Raw genomic sequence first — 22,308 nt, forward strand, 5'->3', positions numbered from 1 at the left:
AAGCCTCCTTTCAAGAGGCTCAAAAGCCTCCCTTCAAGAGGCTCAAAAGCCTCCATTCAAGAGGCTCGAAAGCCTCCGTTCAAGAGGCTCGAAAGCCTCCGTTCAAGAGGCTCGAAAGCCTCCTTCCAAGAGGCTAGAAAGCCTCCTTCCAAGAGGCTCGAAAGCCTCCTTCCAAGAGGCTCGAAAGCCTCCTTCCAAGAGGCTCGAAAGCCTCCTTCCAAGAGGCTCGAAAGCCTCCTTCCAAGAGGCTCGAAAGCCTCCTTCCAAGAGGCTCGAAAGCCTCCTTCCAAGAGGCTCGAAAGCCTCCTTCCAAGAGGCTCGAAAGCCTCCTTCCAAGAGGTTCGAAAGCCTTTTTTCAAGAGCCTCGAAAGCCTCCTTTCAAGAGCCTCGAAAGCCTCCTTTCAAGAGGCTCGAAAGCCTCCTTTCAAGAGGCTAGGAAGCCTCCTTTCAAGAGACTAGGAAGCCTCCTTTCAAGAGGCTCGGAAGCCTCCTTTCAAGAGGCTCGGAAGCCTCCTTTCAAGAGGCTCGGAAGCCTCCTTTCAAGAGGCTCGGAAGCCTCCTTTCAAGAGGCCTGGAAGCCTCCTTTTAAAAGAATCAAAAGCCTCCATTCAAGAGGCTCCAAAGCCTCCTTTCAAGAGGCCTGGAAGCCTCCTTTCAAGAGGCTCGAAAGCCTCCTTTCAAGAGGCTCTGGAAGCCTCCTTTCAAGAGGCTCAGGAAGCCTCCTTTCAAGAGGCTCAGAAGCCTCCTTTCAAGAGGCTCAGAGCCTCCTTCAAGAGGCTCAAAGCCTCCTTTCAAGAGGCTCGGAAGCCTCCTTTCAAGAGGCTCAGAAGCCTCCTTCAAGAGGCTCAGAAGCCTCCTCTTTCAAGAGGCTCGGAAGCCTCCTTCCAAGAGGCCTGGAAGCCTCCTTCAAGAGGCCTCAGAAGCCTCTTTCCAAGAGGCGCGGAAGCCTCCTTTCAAGAGGCTCGGAAGCCTCCTTTCAAGAGGCTCGGAAGCCTCCTTTCAAGAGGCTCGGAAGCCTCCTTTCAAGAGGCTCGGAAGCCTCCTTTCAAGAGGCTCGGAAGCCTACTTTCAAGATGCTAGAAAGCGTCCTTTCACTCGAAAGCCTCCTTTCAAGAGGCTCGGAAGCCTCCTTTCAAGAGGCTCGGAAGCCTCCTTTTAAGAGGCTCGGAAGCCTCCTTTCAAGATGCTAGAAAGCCTCCTTTCAAGAGGCTTGGAAGCCTCCTTTCACTCGAAAGCCTCCTTTCAAGAGACTCGAAAGCCTCCTTTCAAGAGGCTCGGAAGCCTCCTTTCAAGAGGCTCGGAAGCCTCCTTTCAAGAGGCTCGGAAGCCTCCTTTCAAGAGGCTCGGAAGCCTCCTTTCAAGAGGCTCGGAAGCCTCCTTTCAAGAGCTCGGAAGTCGCCTTTCAAGAGGCTCGGAAGCCTCCTTTCAAGAGGCTCGGAAGCCTCCTTTCAAGAGGCTCGGAAGCCTCCTTTCAAGAGGCTCGGAAGCCTCCTTTCAAGAGGCTCGGAAGCCTCCTTTCAAGAGCCTCGAAAGCCTCCTTTCAAGAGGCTCGGAAGCCTCCTTTCAAGAGGCTCGGATTTCAAGAGGTTCAGAGGCCTTCTTTCGAGAGGCTCGGAAGCCATCTTTTTAGAGGCTTGGAAGCCTCCTTTTAAGAGACTCGGAAGCCTTCTTCCAAGATGCTCGGAAGCCTCCTTTGAAGAGGCTCGGAAGCCTCCTTTCGGGAGGTTCGGAAGCCTCTTTTCGTAAGGCTCAGAAGCCTTCTAAGAGGATCGGAAGCATCCCTTCAAGAAGCTTGGAAACTTCAAATCAAGAGGCTGGGAAGCCTCCTTTCAAGAGGCTCGGAAGGCTCCTTTCAATAGGTTCAAAAGCTTTCTTTCAAGAGGCTCGCACGCCTCTTTTCAAGTGGCTCGGAAGCCGCCTTTCTAGAGGATCGGGAGCCTCCCTACGGAAACCCTCTTTCAAGAGGCTCGGAAGCCTCCAAACATGTTAAAAGTCCTGTAGGAAACATGATGTATACACTGAATTTGAAATGGAAAATTTTACGGAAAAACGAACATTTCAGCCAACCTTTATAGAGAGCCTTGTGTCCAATTAGTTTTCAGCCCATGAGTTACGTTTATTTTCATTTACAGCAAAGAAATAGGTACCCCCCAATTGATACAAAAGTCTGAAAGGGTACCTCTCATAAAAAAGATTGAGAGCCGCTGTTCTAATCGAATTCTTCAGTTTAATTTTTTTTAATCTGATATTTATTGCAGGAATTTTAGAATATTCCTATAAACTATAGCGTTAGCATTCATGGTACCAAAACCAATATCCTGAAAAAAAACGGTACCACTAGCTTACTTGTCTCTGAAATGGATGAACGTACTGGTTCTTTCGGTTGGATGATATTATCTACATAACAGCATTTACGAACCTCTACAAGTAATACAAAAATTAAGATTCAGCGTTTATTGTTCAATTTTAATTACACTAGTTGATTCATCTCTTGAATTTGTGTTGAAGATGCCTTTGACATGTCATAATTACTTACCAGACTTTAAAGGTCAGTCCGGTGTACTGCCGCCATACGCATATTTGTCCCATGTTTGCTGAGATTTCCTATGTACATGGGACAGTTATGCGTATAACGGCAGTGTAGTCCTTGATGATAAGAATGGTTAGTGCTCTATTCGGCATCTCCGTCGTTAGTCAATGAATCACGTGGGAGCAGAGGAACTCCCGTCTGGATCAGTTCAAATCTACACAGTTGTTTCCTAAGGGCAAATGTCGCAATGAGCTCGAATGTTTATACATAGGGTAACAGTTCCAATAGTCGTGGGTGTTCCTATAGTTGCGGTAGTACGGTTTGCAGGGAATTTACAAATTAAACGCAGTAACCCACATCACCGATCAATTAGTCGACCTGTCATAACACGATGGAAACAAAAATAACATTGGAATCTCATTCAAACTGGTAAAGTATCTTTAAAATACTTTATTTTTTTCTTTCCCTTGCACCAATAGTTGCGGTAGTGTTCCAATAGTTGCGAATCCCGTATAAAACCTATGGGATTCGCAACTATATGAACGCGAATAACAAAATACCCCAACTATTGGAACACTGTACCAATAATTGGAGGATTGATTTTAGGAGCCCACGACAACAAAAAGAACTACTTGGAATACAAACATATACCAAGAAGAGGTCACACAACTTGTTTATTCTCCGATAATTGCCTACATTACGTAGGTTAACCCATATACCTTTACTTTCTGGAGTTCGTAGACTACCTGGCACCAATGACAAAAGCAAAAACTTACCTAGAATACAAACATATACCGTCAACTGGGGGGAAGATGATCATTGAGGTGAAGATGATCATTTAATGTGTCAGCCAGAAGTGCCAAATTTTTTTATGAAACGGTAGTCAACAATACTCTCCGTTCAAGTAATGTTACCGCTAGGTAGAAATCCGAGTTTTTCGATTATAATCATGAAAATGTATTTTGTGGAAGAAAGAGAGAGATAGTCATAAATGACGCTATTTTCGTTTCAAATATTGACTTCGTAGACTTCTTTACGTAGTAAATTCAACATTCATACAAATAACCTAGTGTATTTTGACTACTAGGTCATAATGATTTTAGTAGAGCTGTCTTGATCAACTTCACCCCAAACCAGATTACTCAAAGAATGTGTGATAATTTAATTTATTTTAATAAATGCGAATGCATTTCAGAAAACTAAAGTTGTTGATTATTGCAACGTATAGCAGTACATGTTTTGAAAATATTTGTTTCGATTTAAAATGTAAACACACATTGTTGTTGCATGTTTTGTCTTAAAAATGATCATCTTCCCCCCAGTTGACGGTACCAAGAAGGGGTCACACAACTTGTTTATTCTCCAATAGCTGCCTCCAGTACGGAGGTTGATCTATAGACCTTGACTCTATGGAGTTCGTAGACACCTGGAGCCCACGACAACAACAAGAACTACTTGCAATACAAACATATACCAAGAAGGGATCACACAACTTGTTTATTTTTCAATAACTGCCTCCATTACGTAGGATGATCCCCACGCCTTGAATCTATGGATTTCGTAGACTACCTGGCATCAGTGACAACATCAAGAACTACTCGAAATACAAACATATACCTAGAAGGGGTCACACAACTTGTTTATTCTCCAATAGCTGCCTCCATTACGAAGGTTGATCTACATACCTTGACTCTATAGAGTTCGAAGACTTTCTGGAGCCCACGACAACAAAAAGAACTACTTGGAATACAAACATATTTCAAGAAGGGTCACACAACTTGTTTATTCTCCAATAACTGCCTCCATTGCGGAGGTTGACCCATGGACCTTGACTCCTTTCTGGAGCCCACGACAACAAAAAGAACTACTCGAAATACAAACATATACCTAGAAGGGGTCACACAACTTGTTTATTCTCCAATAGCTGCCTCCATTACGAAGGTTGATCTACATACCTTGATTCTATAGAGTTCGAAGACTTTCTGGAACCCACGACAACAACAAGAACTACTTGAAATACAAACATATACTAACTAGGGGTCACACAACTTGTTTATTTTTCAATAACTGCCTCCATTACGGAGATTCATCCACTGGCCTTGACTCTATGGAGTTCATCGACTACCTGGCACGTATGACAACAACAAGAACTACTTGGAATACAAACATATACCTAGAAGGGATCACACAATTTGTTTATTCTCCAATAGCTGCCTCCATTACGGAGGTTGATCAACATACCTTGACTCTATGGAGCTCGTAGACTACCTGGAAACGAGAATAGGACTTTTCATAAATTTATACTTGATTCTTCTGTCAGTTCACTGCTCTTGGTTTACATTTTTAGGCTGGCGCGTTTTAGCCTCGGGGTGGCGCGTTTCAACCCGCATGGTTTGAAATTGCACGAAAATGCAGCGCTTCAAAATAAAATCGTTTTCTCGGAATATAATTGGTTTTTCGAACAACTTGTTTGAAGAAATCCTAACGTGCAAATTTATGACAAGTGTTTAGCTTCTGATTTTTAAGAGTTTAACGATAAATCGCACAGTGACAATTATATTACTCAAATTTTCAGGGAAAAAAGAGGAATAATAATATACTTAATAAATTGGCAATCATTTGTCATAAACTCAAGAATTTTGTAGAACAACGACTTTTGGGGAAAACAGTATTTTTATGCACTTAAAAGCTTTAAAATCACTTTAACATGGACAAAACGTGAACGGAACGAATCGCAATGTTAACAAGACTTGTAGAGCACACCCAAAGCTTCCGTGTAGAAGTTGTTGCGATAGTTTTCGACGTTTATATCTCTTGTAAGATTTTTTCACAATTTTGAAAATAGCCCAAAAACACTAAATCGATTTGAGCCACCTCGAAATTTTATCCGAATCAGCTGAAAATTTGACAGGAGATTTATTTTAGCATGTGAATTGTGATTCTGGGCTGACCGATTGAATTTTTGATACTTTTTGAAAACATGAAGAGGTCTAATGCATATATCTATGCGATCAAATGCTTTGCAGCAGTCCGTATAAAGAGCTTCAATGTGGTTTCCTTTATCCATTGCATTCAGCTTATAATCAACAATTTTTTTTTTGGGAGTGCCACTTCAAGCTGCTGCGCGTAGTCTTGGGCTAGTCTACCTTCTTGAAGCCGTTGCCGCCCAATGTTTAGCCGCGGCGGACGATTCCGACGCGTGTTTCACACCGTCGAGAGCTTTAAGCGCTGACATACTGCAACGAGGTAGTGGTCGGATTCAATTTCTAGCTCCACAATTCAATTTGCGTTCAATTTCCCGCAGCAGATGAATATATTTGAAAACTGATAGAAATGCGACAAAAATTAAGAAAACTTATCAAAATGCATAACCAAATTTTGAAATGGGCGACCGCTAATTGAGCAATCATCTTCTCTAGTACAATAAAGCTTATTTTATGGAAGGCGAAACTTACAATTTTTTAATCATTTGGAAAGCATTTTGACTTTTTTGCCAAATTGAAGAAATAAGAAAAAGTAAACATGAGTAACATTCACCTCGAGAATTTTTTTTGCCTTAAAATATTTGTAGTATTCGTCCAAAAGGCGAATGGCCAAATAATCTGAGTTCATTTTACTTCTTTTTGTTACCATTTGTCAAATTTGTAGGATTAGTAGTTTTATACCGGTTGCAATCTACTTACGATAAATTGCCTAGAGCATTAATAAAACCACTACGTTTTTGATATCTTCTTAATCTCATTAACTTTCCTCGAATATACATACTTTTTCGCCGTTGTTTGTTTTTACATCTTTATTCATAGCACATTAGTAACAGTAGTAACAAACCACCAGAAGCCGGTTTTCCCTTTAGGCTTGGCTATTTTCATCATTGTGCGTTTATAAAGCGGCACGAGCCGATATGCGGACCACCACACAGCCGCCACACTCAGCCATTTCTGCTATTAAATTTTATAACAATAATCAAAAATGGATACCTTGGTAAATTGTACGTTAACCGCATATCCACGAACATGGACTACGACAAGTGGGATGATATTTGGTGGTGTGGTGCAAAAAAAAGAGCGATCTGTAAGTACTTACTCTTACAACGATAATGATTATGATACGCCGATGATCTTTTTTTATACCTGCTTGATGGAAACATTACCGGCGCATCTGGACCGCGCCCGATACGATCAGCGCTCGGCTTAAGAGTTAGGAAGTACCATCCGATACAAGCGAACGTATCGTTTATCGTGCATTTTATGATTTTAATCGACTTCGGTCTGCTCTACATCCGATCTGGTGAAAATGAAATCTGTATACCCACTGAAATATGGACAAACAAAACCTCTTCACGTTGGATGCACGAGTCTTACGAAGAGTGATGGTCTTTTTATGATAGACACTGATGTTTTGGTAAGATAGAATTGATTTATATTGATGCTTCATGGAACTGAGAATCCGACGTTTCTATACGGATTATTGTCTTCCTCCTCGGGGGGAAAATAAATGATTCATTTTGGCTAATTTAAACTACAGATAATTTAAGCTGTCTGCTTACTATGGTGTGGTTACATTATCTCATTTCAATCGATTCAATCATTTTCCATTTTTTGTGTAACGTAAGAAAAAAAAACATCAACACACAGATTTTTTTTTAAAATCGTGTCAACCATATCCGACTGTGATTACATAATATCTGAAAGCAGTAAATTTTTTAACTATTATTAAGCACCAGTTGACTTTAAAAACAATTAACTTAAAATAATCAGTTCGGAAGAAAAGTCGTACACACGATCTTCTTCGAAAATGCCGGAAAACCAATATGGAACACCTAGTGTCATCGACATCTCGAACAACTTAGTTATTTATGGTTTCACCACGCCTACGCCCCACCGAATGCAGCCTTGTTTCGCATTCTCCAATGACCTGCAAGATCAATCTCCTAAGGAAAAAAAAATCGTACCCAGTGGTAAACACAATGCAGCTTCCGAACTCATTATCGGGATTTCCTTGTCGTTTGACTCCTAAACTGCGCGTATTTCCCTCCTTGAACCCACTGTCGCCGTTGTCGGTTGTCGTTATCGTCAGCTCGATCTCCGTCACAAGCTCATTAGAGAGTTTTGGGGCACCATCAGTGATCACCAGCACAGCCGAGAGCAAGACAGAGCGAGCGAATCTTCACTCACGCACGCGGTTTGTTCACTTTACGGCGAACGGTGGCCGGAAGGCAGGATAAACATCAACATTTTTATTTCTAAAGATTATTACTTTTTAAATTAAAAGAATGAATCAGCCCATTTTGACATTTAATGCCAGATTTTCAGTCTAGGCTTGACGGGACCGGTTCAAACTCAATACTGACTGCAGCATGCCACTGTCAATTAGATACCAGTCTAACTTGCCCTGGGAAAATTTTGCTCAAGGAAGAGGATGTTCTTGATCCTACTGGTGTGGTGATTCACTGGCGTCACCGATAGCCCCATTACAACATTGAAATTTAACACGAGATTTGGTAGCTTTTGCTTACTCTGTTTCGGCACATTTTCAGAATTTCCGAGCCTCTTGGAAGGAGGCTTCCGAGCCTCTTGGAAGGAGGCTTCCGAGCCTCTTGGAAGGAGGCTTCCGAGCCTCTTGGAAGGAGGCTTCCGAGCCTCTTGGAAGGAGGCTTCCGAGCCTCTTGGAAGGAGGCTTCCGAGCCTCTTGGAAGGAGGCTTCCGAGCCTCTTGGAAGGAGGCTTCCGAGCCTCTTGGAAGGAGGCTTCTGAGCCTCTTGGAAGGAGGTTTCCGAGCCTCTTGGAAGGAGGCTTCCGAGCCTCTTGGAAGGAGGCTTCCGAGCCTCTTGGAAGGAGGCTTCCGAGCCTCTTGGAAGGAGGCCTGAGTCTCTTGGAAGGAGGCTTCTGAGCCTCTTGGAAGGAGGCATGAGCCTCTTGGAAGGAGGCTTCTGAGCCTCTTGGAAGGAGGCTCTGAGCCTCTTGGAAGGAGGCTCTGAGCCTCTTGGAAGGAGGCTTCTGAGCCTCTTGGAAGGAGGCTCTGAGCCTCTTGGAAGGAGGCTTCTGAGCCTCTTGGAAGGAGGCCTGAGCCTCTTGGAAGGAGGCCTGAGCCTCTTGGAAGGAGGCTTCTGAGCCTCTTGGAAGGAGGCTTCTGAGCCTCTTGGAAGGAGGCTTCTGAGCCTCTTGGAAGGAGGCTTCTGAGCCTCTTGGAAGGAGGCCTGAGCCTCTTGGAAGGAGGCTTCTGAGCCTCTTGGAAGGAGGCCTGAGCCTCTTGGAAGGAGGCTTCTGAGCCTCTTGGAAGGAGGCCTGAGCCTCTTGGAAGGGACTTCCTGAGCCTCTTGGAAGGAGGCTTCTGAGCCTCTTGGAAGCAGGCTTCTGAGGCCTCTTGGAAGCAGGCTTCCGAGCCTCTTGGAAGGAGGCTTCTGAGCCTCTTGGAAGGAGGCTTCCAGGCCTCTTGGAAGGAGGCTTCTGAGCCTCTTGGAAGGAGGCTTCTGAGCCTCTTGGAAGGAGGCTTCTGAGCCTCTTGGAAGGAGGCTTCTGAGCCTCTTGGAAGGAGGCCTGAGCCTCTTGGAAGGAGGCTTCCGAGGCCTCTTGGAAGGAGGCTTGAGCCTCTTGGAAGGAGGCCTGAGCCTCTTGGAAGGAGGCTTCTGAGCCTCTTGGAAGGAGGCCTGAGCCTCTTGGAAGGAGGCTTCTGAGCCTCTTGGAAGGAGGCTTCCTGAGCCTCTTGGAAGGAGGCTTCTGAGCCTCTTGGAAGGAGGCTTTGAACCTCTTGGAAGGAGGCTTGAGCCTCTTGGAAGGAGGCTGAGCCTCTTGGAAGGAGGCTGAGGCCTCTTGGAAGGAGGCTTGAGGCCTCTTGGAAGGAGGCTTTGAGCCTCTTGGAAGGAGGCAGAGCCTCTTGGAAGGAGGCTTTGAGCCTCTTGGAAGGAGGCTTGAGGCCTCTTGGAAGGAGGCTTGAGCCTCTTGGAAGGAGGCTGAGGCCTCTTGGAAGGAGGCTTGAGCCTCTTGGAAGGAGGCTTTGAGCCTCTTGGAAGGAGGCTTCTGAGCCTCTTGGAAGGAGGCTTGAGCCTCTTGGAAGGAGGCTTCTGAGCCTCTTGGAAGGAGGCTTCCTGAGCCTCTTGGAAGGAGGCTTCTGAGCCTCTTGGAAGGAGGCTTCTGAGCCTCTTGGAAGGAGGCTTCTGAGCCTCTTGGAAGGAGGCTCTGAGGCCTCTTGGAAGGAGGCTTCCTGAGCCTCTTGGAAGGAGGCTTCTGAGCCTCTTGGAAGGAGGCCTGAGCCTCTTGGAAGGAGGCTTCTGAGCCTCTTGGAAGGAGGCTTCTGAGCCTCTTGGAAGGAGGCTTCCGAGCCTCTTGGAAGGAGGCTTCTGAGCCTCTTGGAAGGAGGCTTCTGAGCCTCTTGGAAGGAGGCCTGAGCCTCTTGGAAGGAGGCCTGAGCCTCTTGGAAGGAGGCTTCTGAGCCTCTTGGAAGGAGGCTTCTGAGCCTCTTGGAAGGAGGCCTGAGCCTCTTGGAAGGAGGCTTCTGAGCCTCTTGGAAGGAGGCCTGAGCCTCTTGGAAGGAGGCTTCTGAGCCTCTTGGAAGGAGGCCCTGAGCCTCTTGGAAGGAGGCTTCTGAGGCCTCTTGGAAGGAGGCTTCTGAGCCTCTTGGAAGGAGGCTTCGAGCCTCTTGGAAGGAGGCCTGAGCCTCTTGGAAGGAGGCTTCTGAGCCTCTTGGAAGGAGGCTTGAGCCTCTTGGAAGGAGGCTTCTGAGCCTCTTGGAAGGAGGCTTCTGAGCCTCTTGAAGGAGGCTTCTGAGCCTCTTGGAAGGAGGCTTTGAGCCTCTTGGAAGGAGGCTTCTGAGCCTCTTGGAAGGAGGCTTCTGAGCCTCTTGAAAGGAGGCTTCTGAGCCTCTTGAAAGGAGGCCTGAGCCTCTTGAAAGGAGGCTTCTGAGGCCTCTTGAAAGGAGGCTTCTGAGCCTCTTGAAAGGAGGCGCTGAGCCTCTTGAAAGGAGGCTTCTGAGCCTCTTGAAAGGAGGCTTCTGAGCCTCTTGAAAGGAGGCTTCTGAGCCTCTTGAAAGGAGGCTTGAGCCTCTTGAAAGGAGGCTTCTGAGCCTCTTGAAAGGAGGCTTCTGAGCCTCTTGAAAGGAGGCTTCTGAGCCTCTTGAAAGGAGGCTTCTGAGCCTCTTGAAAGGAGGCTTCTGAGCCTCTTGAAAGGAGGCTTCTGAGCCTCTTGAAAGGAGGCTTCTGAGCCTCTTGAAAGGAGGCTTCTGAGCCTCTTGAAAGGAGGCTTCTGAGCCTCTTGAAAGGAGGCTCTGAGCCTCTTGAAAGGAGGCTTCTGAGCCTCTTGAAAGGAGGCTTCTGAGCCTCTTGAAAGGAGGCTGAGCCTCTTGAAAGGAGGCTTCTGAGCCTCTTGAAAGGAGGCTTGAGCCTCTTGAAAGGAGGCTTCTGAGCCTCTTGAAAGGAGGCTTGAGCCTCTTGAAAGGAGGCTTCTGAGCCTCTTGAAAGGAGGCTTGAGCCTCTTGAAAGGAGGCTTCTGAGCCTCTTGAAAGGAGGCTCTGAGCCTCTTGAAAGGAGGCTGAGCCTCTTGAAAGGAGGCTTCTGAGCCTCTTGAAAGGAGGCTTCCTGAGCCTCTTGAAAGGAGGCTTCTGAGCCTCTTGAAAGGAGGCTCTGAGCCTCTTGAAAGGAGGCTCTGAGCCTCTTGAAAGGAGGCTTCTGAGCCTCTTGAAAGGAGGCTTCCTGAGCCTCTTGAAAGGAGGCCTGAGCCTCTTGAAAGGAGGGTTCTGAGCCTCTTGAAAGGAGGCTTCTGAGCCTCTTGGAAGGAGGCCTGAGCCTCTTGAAGGAGGCTTCTGAGCCTCTTGGAAGGAGGCTTCTGAGCCTCTTGAAGGAGGCCTGAGCCTCTTGGAAGGAGGCTCTGAGCCTCTTGGAAGGAGGCTTCTGAGCCTCTTGGAAGGAGGCTTCTGAGCCTCTTGGAAGGAGGCTTCTGAGCCTCTTGGAAGGAGGCTTCTGAGCCTCTTGGAAGGAGGCCTGAGCCTCTTGAAAGGAGGCTTCTGAGCCTCTTGGAAGGAGGCTTCTGAGCCTCTTGGAAGGAGGCTTCTGAGCCTCTTGGAAGGAGGCTTCTGTGCCTCTTGAAAGGAGGCTTCTGAGCCTCTTGAAAGGAGGCTCTGAGCCTCTTGAAAGGAGGCTTCTGAGCCTCTTGAAAGGAGGCTTCTGAGCCTCTTGAAAGGAGGCTTCTGAGCCTCTTGAAAGGAGGCTTCCTGAGCCTCTTGAAAGGAGGCTTCTGAGCCTCTTGAAAGGAGGCTCTGAGCCTCTTAAAAGGAGGCTCTGAGCCTCTTAAAAGGAGGCTTCTGAGCCTCTTGGAAGGAGGCCTGAGCCTCTTGGAAGGAGGCCTGAGCCTCTTGAAAGGAGGCCTGAGCCTCTTGAAAGGAGGCTTCTGAGTCTCTTGAAAGGAGGCTCTGAGTCTCTTGAAAGGAGGCTTCTGAGCCTCTTGAAAGGAGGCTCTGAGCCTCTTGAAAGGAGGCTTCTGAGCTCTTGAAAGGAGGCCTGAGCCTCTTGAAAGGAGGCTTCTGAGCCTCTTGAAAGGAGGCTCTGAGCCTCTTGAAAGGAGGCTTCTGAGCCTCTTGAAAGGAGGCTCTGAGCCTCTTGAAAGGAGGCTCTGAGCCTCTTGAAAGGAAGCTTCTGAGCCTCTTGAAAGGAGGCTCTGAGCCTCTTGAAAGGAGGCTTCTGAGCCTCTTGAAAGGAGGCTTGAGCCTCTTGAAAGGAGGCTTCTGAGGCCTCTTGAAAGGAGGCTCTGAGCCTCTTGAAAGGAGGCTTGAGCCTCTTGAAAGGAGGCTTCTGAGCCTCTTGAAAGGCGGCTTCTGAGCCTCTTGAAAGGAGGCTTCTGATCCTCTTGAAAGGAGGCTTCTGAGCCTCTTGAAAGGAGGTTTCTGAGCCTCTTGGGAGGAGGCTGCTGAGCCTCTTGAAAGGAGGCTTCTGAGTCTCTTGAAAGGAGAGATCTTGAAAGGATGCTTTTGAGCCTCTTGAAAGGAGGCTTCTGAGCCTCTTGAAAGGAAGCTTCTGAGCCTCTTGAAAGGAGGCTTCTGAGCCTCTTGAAAGGAGGCTTCTGAGCCTCTTGAAAGGAGGCTTCTGAGCCTCTTGAAAGGAGGCTTCTGAGCCTCTTGAAAGGAGGCTTCTGAGCCTCTTGAAAGGAGGCTTCTGAGCCTCTTGAAAGGAGGTTTCTGAGCCTCTTGAAAGGAGGCTTCTGAGCCTCTTGGAGGCTTCCGAGCCTCTTGAAAGGAGGCTTCCGAGCCTCTTGAAAGGAGGCTTCCGAGCCTCTTGAAAGGAGGCTTCCGAGCCTCTTGAAAGGAGGCTTCCGAGCCTCTTGAAAGGAGGCTTCCGAGCCTCATTCATGTAACTAATTTTAAATGTATTGATTGGACGGACTTTTTGATATTTCAAGTACTGACACACCAAAAGGGATTAATTATATGTCGAATAAATCAAGAGTGCAGCAACTCTGATTTTTATATGCGCACATGATGGACAATTTTTTGACACAGTGTACTTGAAAACAAGCAAACCAAAACAAACAAACCAATAAATTGGAGATTGAAGGTGCCGACCAAACCCTAAATGTAAAATCCAGGTAACTATTGCTGAATCATGTTCATCACAAATGCTGATAACTGCGCCTCTAGCGTTCTAATACTTATGCTTCCACTGTTTTTCCATTCCATCGCTCTGATTAATAGAAGTAATAAACGTTTCTAATATGCCAGAAAAACGAATTGCTTTAATCCAGCTTTCGCTTCTAGACTCCTCCACTATGTGCCGTGGTCATTCCAAGCCAGCGCAAGCGCTCTATTTCCCTGCTCGATCACCGCTCGTCGTTGTCGTTTTCAACGATCGTATCGTGGAAAAGAAAAGTTTGTTTTTTTTTCGTCGTACCCATGCCCGTTTTCTTTCACAGTTGAACGCGTTGCGCCGCACCGCACCGTGCCGTGCCATACCATCAACCGTGACACGAGATAGTTAAGCAAACGGCAGCCCGCTTTTCTTCAATCGCTACGGCCGTGGCCAGTTAGTAGTACATCCGACTTCAACTAACTCAGACGCGAATAGTCCAGCAGGAGCAGCAATATCGTGTGCCGCGCCGGACTAGCACGACCAGTGAAAACCCGAGGGCCGAAGAAAAATAATAAGGAGACCATTTTCGGATCTTTTGAATTTTTCCCCGTACTTTTTGATTCGATTATCAACTTCCGTCGTGATCCCCCGTATCAGTGTTTGTGTTTTGCTTTCCTAAGCGAAAACCTTATTGTGACTAACTGTGAACGGAACCCAGTGATATCTTGCATAATTTATGCCTTGAGGAAGATGATCACTAGTTGAATAATCAATGCAACCTTCAAGTGATTTAGTGAATAATCAAAGCCAAAGAATAGCCTAGAACAAAAGTCCCCTGAAGGAGGAACTCCAAAGTCAACCAACGTGTGATCGAGGACATGTGGTGAATAATCCCTACGGAATCAGTTCAACAAATCATCGCTGAAAAAAGCCACCAAGTCAGAGATAGTTCCCTGGCGTACAATACCTCGCTGTGTTAAGGATTACTAAAGGTGATATTCTAAGGAAACCCTAGATCTGTATATACATATCTACTGTACTAACTAAATAGTGATCTGATGAGCAGAGTCTACCATCGCCGTCGCCGTTAAGTTTCGGTGGTGTGCGGTGGTGGATTTAAAAATAACGTGAATCATCTTCGTTTCGGGTTTGTGAAATACCCCTTGCGTTTTCGCTGAGTCGTTCGTTTGTCACCGCGCGCATTGTGTAACGTGTAGCGGCGAGACAAATTCCTCCCGAATTCCTAGACCAGTGGCAGGTGCCAGCGAGCCCAGAAAGCCTGCTGCGCTGCGGCATTCCAGCAGCCGCCGCCGCCGCCTCCGTTCTGAATGTAAACAACCGTCAAAACTGAGCCGCTAGTAGTCGATCAAACCCATACACCAGAATTACGGTTCTACGTTGGTGCTCTGGTCGCTTGTTGTGCTTCTGTGGGGAGTCGCCTTTTATGGCCATGAAAAATCGTTCGCTCGTTCGTTCGTCTCGCGTTGAGCGGTCGTGAAAATATGCTTTTCTCCCACCCCCCCCAAAACCGTGTCCGCGGGGGATCATAAGAGGCGAGCGCGTGTCTGCTTTCATCGCCAATGACAATGTCCAGTGCGACGAACCAGTGGTGCCAGGGGGGCCAACGTTATTGCGTTGGAACTAAATTCTGATACGAAGCTTAGTAAATATCATAAAATCCTTTTCGTATTTCAGATAAAGAAAAAAAAAATCTTCTTACGTATCTACAATACAGTGGTGACAATAATTAAAACACCAGGCATTATTTTGATATAAATAATATATCCGTACACACAATAATGTCTTAATGAAAAATGATCTTGATTGTACGATTATCAGAACAAACATTTCATTTTCTGGTTTTACAAAGGTTTTCAAAGATGCATGACATCTTATGATCTTCAAAAGATCTCACGAATTCCGAAAACTCTTTTAGTGATTTAAGAAATATTACAGAGGTAGATCCGCACAAATTTTAGGGTCCTTGGGACTTTTGACTTCCCCTTCAAACATAGATCCATGATTTCATGTGAACTTAGGGATATTTCTAGTTCTTATAGATGGCAATGAATCTTTTCAGATTTCTGGAAATCTTTAACCTTTGAATTTTTAACGATACAACCAGGCAGGCTAGTATTGTTACTTATATTATGTTACTATTATAGCTGTTTGTTAATTTCCATTTAACCGTATTTATCAGAACCGGAAATTAAACCAGCCTTTATTTCCACCGTTACGTAAATTATGGTTGTTCATTTATATTCTAAATTCGCAAAAATTAAAAAAGTACGTTTGAACTTGCGGGAACTGCGCCTACAGTTAAATTATTTTGTGTTCCTTAGTTGACGACACCACCGCCGAATTTCATGAGGACTTCATAAGGCGTCTCTCTGTTGCCTTCGTGGCCGACCCAATCTGCACCGACAAATCAATTAGTTTTGCCGATCCCAGAGCCTATTTGGCAATTGATAGTTCATTGTGGCCTTTCGATATCGGAGATCACTCATTGTTTTAGTACAGTCTCGGTTGGCAGAGTTGGTGACAGTCACGACAGTGCAGTGAGACAGCCACGCAGATGTTTGGCCGTGTGTTTAGCGCGACGTAGAGCGTGAACTACGGAATGGAGCTTTTATTGGTAATTCGGTCTCGTCCTTTTGCTCGAGATACAGGTATTCGATTTGTATCTTCTCTTGATGGCTGGGAAATGCAGTGTCGACATCCTCTTTATATTCTTGACCAATACTACTCGTTCTGCCCTGCCTTCCTTCTTTTTAAATGTCCATTTGCAGCCTACGGGTTTGCGCCCATGAGATAAGGCGATGAGTTCCCAGGTATCAGTTTCATAAAGAGCTTCAATATCCTACTGCATTTCTGCCTGTCAAACGGCTGCTTCAGGTCCTTTGATCGCGTCGAAGTATGTTTGCTGTTCATCTCTGACCTGTTTCGTTATGCCGGAGACGACAGCGAAATGGACGCGCGGTTTGAGACGCAACGTCTCCATGCCGCTGCATCCCTCAAATTGGTCCTCCGTCGAATCTTTTTCCGCTGTGTCGTAGTTCTCCGCATCTTCTGCGTCGCAGTATGTTTCGAGAAATATTTTAGATTGGGCCCGACGACCTACCTGGGCGTAGACGACCTACATAAAAAAATCACCTTTAACGATATGAGCCACGAGCTGAAAATCTCGGAAATAAATATATTTAAAAAAAAACTTCGCCTTTCTTACCTCTCCTAGAATCTATCAAAACGTCCATTGGATTCCAATCCCTGTCTTTCACGATCCCAAGTATTGTAGGACTGGATGAAACCTTTATTGAGCTCCTCTTCCTTACTGAGGACATAAAAATCAAAAGTAATTTTAAAAGTTTTGTTATAATTTACGACTGTTTCCAAATTATGTAAGTATAAGGATCCTTACAGTACCGGGCTGGAATTTTATTAAAAAGAATAGTAAAATATCTTAACGACCGGCTACAATGAACACCACGGAGATGATAAGTTTTTAAAAGCGTAACAAATCATATTCACCATGTAATTAAACAGCCTGACAAAGAGAATGAGTTTTAAATCGCCAACTGTTTTCGTGACATATGAAATGATTTTTCTTTTATGAGTTTTGTTGACCCTTGTAAATTTTGTCCGGATATGCTTGAAGCAGATAGGATTGCTAACTATCTTCAAATTCTTGCAAATTCCAAAAAAAGCACATAAGGACATTCGGCATAAGTACTTTAGGTATAATGGACGATAGGCATAAAATGCCTAAAAAAACAACAGATGACATAAAAATGGCAGAATTATGCCTAACGTCCATTATGCCTAAGGTTGTGGACACGGAATCACTATCGGACCTTTTCGGATAAAGAAAAATCCATCTCTGGAGTGGTAAAATAAAGTTTAAAAAAAAATCTCTGATGTTAAGAGAGTTGAAATCGATAACAAAACTATTCAACAAATTTTGATAAATCCAAATCCAGAAACTAAAATTCGGCAGTCTGTCATGAAGTACCGACAATCACCAACGAATGGGACCTCAATCTGACCGCAGGCGCTCGTGTAAACCAAGTTCATTAATTATTTTGACTTAGATTTGGACTCACTCACTTCCCTTGCATACAGCATTCGCATTTTGCGTCGATGCTGCACCTGCGAAGAGTCCAACCCACTAAATTTCCGGAGGACCATTCCGCCAAAATTTCTGACAGACAATGGTGCACAATTCTGCTGAGAGTGCCTTACTGGCATTCGGACGGTGATCAGCCGCCCCATGCATGGGGAACAGACACGCTTGGTAAGATTTGCATCTCAGAAGAGGAACATAGTTCCCACCGGGGTTGGTTACTCGATCTTGAGGGACTGGGAGTTGCTGGATAATAGGCCATAAGGACCGCGAGACGGAGTTTATTTTAATTCTTTCAGATACGCGAGGTACCAATGGTACGCTTTACCCAGCATTTGCCGTGCCCGGAATAGTCGACCCATGGCTTGCAAGCTTCATCACCCGTTACGCCCTAACTCGCGCAAATCGAACTAGTAGCTTTTCCTTATCTAGGTTCCTTTGCCGAATCGCGGGCGAACTTCCAAGTTTTCTGCAATAATAGCATCCGACGGGCCTCTTCTTCTTGCCATCGGGGCCGGTTCGCAGCCAGTGTCTTGTTCGATCCAGCACCTTTCTGCTTTGCTGCCTGGTCCATAAGCTTCCTTTTGGTTAGGAATTTGTCGGGGACAAAACAGCACTTACGTGTCGCCCGTAACCAACAGGGGAAAACAAGCTTGCTTTGCGAACTTTTTTAAGGTTAAGTTCTCCTTCTTGTGATGATTTTGCAGCATCGGCCAAGATTTAGTGGCCTTTCAGGGGGCGCAAATCAATCGATCGTTGTGCAAACCTGTTCGAGGCTTGCAATTCTATGAAATGTTGCGGCAGCATTTGATTCAATACTGGGACACGGTGTAGAGAAAACATTGTAGGCTCGTAAGAAAAATGACATTAAAAAGGCAGGAACACCGCCTTCGACTAGAGTTCGTACACACTGAACACGGACAAGACACACCCAGTGGAGCAGGGGAGAATTTTTCGATCAGAAAAAGTTTCCTCTTTACCGTGGCGTAAATCGAACCCAAACACTCCATAGCACATGCGTCTAGACGATTGACGTCGCTAACCGCATGCGAGACATGCGTTTGGGATTTAGAAGATTTCCTCATTAAAACCATACACAGAACGAGGACGGCTGCAGGTCGTTGGCGGGAAGGGCTCAACCACTACGGGCGACTCAGAAGCTTCCATCGAGCTTGTGGCAAATGTGCGTCCCGGTGGCTCGATGCAAACAGTTCAGTTTGATTCGTCTGAGATGTTGGCTAGAGATCGTAGATATTTTAAGACACGTAAAGCTCAAGAAAAAAGGAAACTTGCCCGTATTTGAATTTCTTAGAACCTCTTTACCGATCCCAAATACAAGACCTTGTCGTTGACTGGTATGACTCGACTGTGATGGTTTCCAACGATGAATAATTGAAGTGGAATGAAACGGTGGGATCCACGGGGGTCTCCAGTAGCCTTGCGAGCAAAGGCGTAGGATTGTCAATCCGGAGATGGCGAGTTCGATTCTCGGTCCAGTCTAGGATGTTTTCGGGTTAGAAAACTTTTCGACACCCTGGGCATAGTGTATCCATTGTACTGGCCACACAAGATACATACTCATGCAATGGCGGGCATAGAAAATCTTTCAATTAATAACTGAGGAAATGCTTATAGAATAGTAAGCTTGAGCTTGAGCTTGATTGACTGCTCGTAGTTGCTACTCCATTATGACCAGATCAGCTGTTCTTGCACAGGGAACCAACAGATGTTTTCTTGGGACTAGCACACATCTTCAATGTACAAGTACTGGTGATCTCATTTGTTAGGTCATACTGGCGCCTGCCACGTCAGAATGCAAGTCAATGTAGGGAAGGGGGAGGAAATGATGATGCAATCACTCGCCCACTGCAAGCCGAATATACCTCTGCACTTGCCACGAGCTCATGCGGAATTTGTTGGAATTTCTGGGTTAGGTTGGAGAGGCAGAGGTCCGTCTTGGTTAACGAGCTGCCAATGTGATAGATAGGAGAAGGTAACTGATGGAATTTCTAATTGGATGTAGGAAACGAGCTCTATAGTTCATTTCCAATTCTTGCAGATTACTGATAGAATACTCATACTGAATACTATACTGAAGGTATAGGAATAGTAATGGAAACGGTATGGAAGTCCATTTCCAGTTCTAGCGATTGCTGGAATATGAGAAATAAAGAGAAAGATACAAAGTAGGAGAATGGGACGGACCTGGGATTGAGCCCACGACCTCCTGCGTATGAGGCAGAAGCAGTAGCCATATGACTACCAAGCCCGCTTATGAGGAAATGCTTATAGAATAGTAAGTTGAAAAACAGGCCAAGTTCCAATTGGAATGTAGAGCCTTTGAGGAAGGAAGGAAGGAAACGGTGGGATTGGTTCTATAATGCTTCATGTATAGTTGACAAGTGCTTCCAAAACATCTGTACATGGACCTCTTATAGAGGTCACGGCACCAAACAAGTTGTTTGAGCGTGCATTGTCCTTCCAAACAATATGCTAAAATACTTCCCAAGTTGATTTTCTTTTTTTTTGTCTTTATTAGCAAGACTTTCAGCCCTGGGCTGGATCGTCTCGTAGTTGATTTTCTCTCTGGTTATGTAAGAATATAAACCTATATAAACTAAATTTATGAGCTATTTAATATCTATAATTTAAATACAATATCAAGCATTTGACTGGTATATGGCATCCCTGCTGATAACACGGACGTTCTCGAGTGATCAGTATTGATTGGCAGTCGAAGTAAGTGATTGACGGAATGAAGACAATGTCTTCATACCGTCCCATCATCAGCAGCAGTAGTACTATAGTCGGTAGCAGGAAGCAAAATGACACACAAAAGATCTTCATTTGACAATTTTATCTCGCGGAAACCAGCAACGGCGAGGATCAGTCATACTCGGTTTCCGTTGCGATGCGTTGCGGTGCATGCTGCACCCCCGAATAGTGGGGTACTTAGCAATGCGTGAGCTGAGCTGAAGCGTTTGTGCTCGTTTTTGCGCTTCGACGCCGCTATGAAATGCACCAATCAAAGCGTTTAGCCAACCGACGACGACGACGCGCCGCTAAAAATAGGCTACCGACGTTCGAAACGGAAGCATTTTCTCAGGGAGGTTGATTTACTTCGATCGAGATGCTAGCCAGTCGGAGGAAGGGCGATCTGTTTAGTATAATGATTTGATCGATCGAAATTGATACAATGTTGCGGCGCGCAGATGGGATAAAATAGCTGCAGAAAAAAAGAATTTATTATTTTTCTTCTGCATCAGGCTTTTTCGTTATACTGGACTGATGGTCACGTTTGAAAATAAACGCAAAAGCAATCATGCTTGATCTATTTTCAAACCGAAGTAAATTTGAATCTACACACTTAATTTTTTTCGCCGAGATCTCAGCTTTTTTTGTTCATTTTCTCGAGGTGGGCAACGCCGCAAACATGACTTTTGCCGATATCTCAGTAGAAGTGACGTTTCGGTTGCTGAGATATGGTAAATATTTTGCTGAAAATCAGTAACAAACGAATTCTTTTGCCAAAATTCCGTTTTTAAATTTACTTCACTTGAGAAAGAAAAACTTAGTGTGTACACGGTAATGTAAAATAAAGCTTAGTTCAAATTTAAAACCACATTATTTAAAATGCTACACATTAGGCTGCCTGGTGACTCACGAACAGTTAGAGATCAGATTCACTGGCGGCTGATGCACGGTGGGTCACGTGACCCACTAAATTGAATATTTTCACTGAAATTGTTCTTATAAAAAAACTGATTTTCCGTTAATTTTTGATAATCACCGGAATTAAACTGATGCACGATGGGGTACGTAGTCCAACAAATCGAATGTTTTCACTTGTCACTAAAAAGCTCAAAATAATTTTCCTAACGAATATTTTCCCCTAAATTTAATTATATACACCAAAGTTGTTCTATTTTATATATTATTTCCTAAATGTTTATTCACAAAATCCACAAAAGAAATAACAATAGAATTTCCAAACAAATACTTATTGGAATTTTCATTTAAATTTCTAAATTTCGACAGGAATTCTATAGGAAATTACTTCAGTATCTCCTGCAAGAATTCGTTCAGGAACATCTGAAGAAAAGATATTTTAGTTACAAGATAAAGATGATCGCTGTCATCGCTATCTGGAACATCTTTTGCTGGCGAAGATAGGGTGCTAATTATCAATGAAGGAAAAATACATACGATTTGACAGTTTGGTACCCAACATGTTTCGAACAGTAGAACAAAGGGAACCGAAGCGACAATCTTTATCTTGTAACTAAAATATCTTTTATCTGAAGGCATTCCTTCGGGAATTCTGCCAGGAATTTCTCCGGGAATTCCTTCGAAAATCCGGAAAGTAGTAAAACAAACCCTGTATTGAATCTAGGATTAAGACTTGCCAAAAAGCACCAGTCTAGCGTACTGAGGGTCGTGGATTCGAAGGAAGTCCCATAGAAGGAAAGTGGTTACCACCAATATATTTTTCAAATCAAAATCTTCTACATAATGTACATATTTACATTTCAGTTTTCAGAACATTGTAAAAAATACACTCAGAAATTAATTTGGTTAGTCTGTCAGAAATGCCTTACCCTCGGCTCCCCGAACGAATTCCTAAAGAAATTTTCGAAGGAACTCCTGAAAGAATTTTCGAAATTCTCTTTCTCAGTGCATTCCTCCAAGAATTCCTTCGGAATTTTCTTCAGGGATTCTTTCGGCAAATTCTCAGGAAACTACTTCGGAGGTAGATCCAGAAATTCTTTTAGAAATGCATCAAGACCAGTGTTGTAAAATGTCATTTGCATTCGTTTGTATAATTTTCCCAGAATTTTTTTCAGAAGGTAGCTATCAATTCATGATGTATGACGAACTTGTAGCTCTTAAATGCGCATACAACTTTGTCTAACAAGACATTGCTGTAAATATGTAATCTGGGGCGTAGGAGGCAAAATGTCATTCAAATGACATTATGTCAAATGACACGTGACCTTTTGGAGAGTTTTCACTCTCCAGCCTCAGATGTTATATTTAGAGCAATGTACCTTTGGACAAAAATATAGCCCTACTTAAGCGTTATGAGCACATCTAAAATTATGGAATAAAT

General features: G+C 44.6%; 2 protein-coding genes across 2 annotated transcripts in view; one reads left to right on the forward strand and one right to left on the reverse strand.

Annotated features, from left to right (window-relative positions):
* LOC134207589 (cartilage oligomeric matrix protein-like) overlaps nt 1-7,539 on the reverse strand; it is a 31,393-nt gene extending 23,854 nt beyond the window's left edge. The window contains exon 1 of the mRNA XM_062683295.1: nt 7,482-7,539. The gene's annotated coding sequence lies outside the window, so the exon portion shown is untranslated. The remainder of the gene's footprint in view (nt 1-7,481) is intronic.
* The window catches only part of LOC134207590 (uncharacterized), a 310,800-nt gene that overhangs the window by 262,751 nt on the left and 25,741 nt on the right, over nt 1-22,308 (forward strand).

This window comes from Armigeres subalbatus, chromosome 1 (genome assembly GCF_024139115.2).
Source record: "Armigeres subalbatus isolate Guangzhou_Male chromosome 1, GZ_Asu_2, whole genome shotgun sequence".
In the NCBI taxonomy this organism is placed as follows: Eukaryota; Metazoa; Arthropoda; class Insecta; order Diptera; family Culicidae; genus Armigeres; species Armigeres subalbatus.